Genomic DNA, 981 nt, shown 5'->3' on the forward strand with positions numbered 1-981 from the left:
TGTTCTAGGATTATTCTATTAGGAATTTTCTCAACCATGCCAGAGGAAACTCCCACTTATCCCCAGGCTTAATAGCTACCAATCTCTTTTTCGTGATAATCCTGATTATCAGCACCATCTCACACACACACACACACACACACACACACATATTTGAATTTCTTACAACAGCAGCCAGGTGTGTCTGACGCAGCTCTTCCTGTGTTAGTGTGTGTGTCTCTGCTTGATGTCTGTTGGTTGAGTATGAACTACATCTACTGTCTAGAGAGATCAGGGGAATTCCCCCTTGACCTACCGTTCCTGCTCTGCTTCTACACTCCCGGTGTCTGCTTTACAGCATGGGACAATGCAGAAAGAGCTGACAGTTTGCGAACTATAGCATTCTAATTTCTAGGAAGACTATTTCACTTCTTTCACTTTCTCTTGAGAGAAGTTGATTGTCATCCTGGTCTTACAGAGGGGCATCAGGTTCTGTCTTGGATCTATCAAGTGTCTATATAAAAGCTGCCAGCCTTGAAAATACAGTAGTAATGACAAAATAAATAGACATGACTTTATTAAATTGAAAAGCTTCTTCACAGCAAATAATCGACAGAGTAAATGGACAACCTACAGAATGGGAGAAAATATTTGCAAACTATATATCCAGTAAAAGGCTAATATCCAGAACCGACAGAGAACTCAAACTAAACAGCAAGAAAATAGCAAACAATTCCGTTAAAGTGGCCAAAAGACATGAACAGAAGCTTTCTAAGAGAAGATGGACAAATGGCCAACACGCATATGCACGTAAAGAAATGCTCAATATCACTCATCATCAAGGAAATTCAAATTTAAACTACAACGAGATACCATTGATACTGGACAAGTGGCACCCCAGCCAGATCAGCTGAGCGGGGTTGGAGGACCTGCCACCTCTGTCTTGGTGGTGTTGGTAGGGCAGCTGGCAGAGGAACCAACAGGCTAGAGCGTAGGCAAGCA

The sequence above is a fragment of the Otolemur garnettii genome, unplaced genomic scaffold (genome assembly GCF_000181295.1).
Source record: "Otolemur garnettii isolate 467f Iridium unplaced genomic scaffold, OtoGar3 scaffold00299, whole genome shotgun sequence".
NCBI classification, from domain to species: domain Eukaryota; kingdom Metazoa; phylum Chordata; class Mammalia; order Primates; family Galagidae; genus Otolemur; species Otolemur garnettii.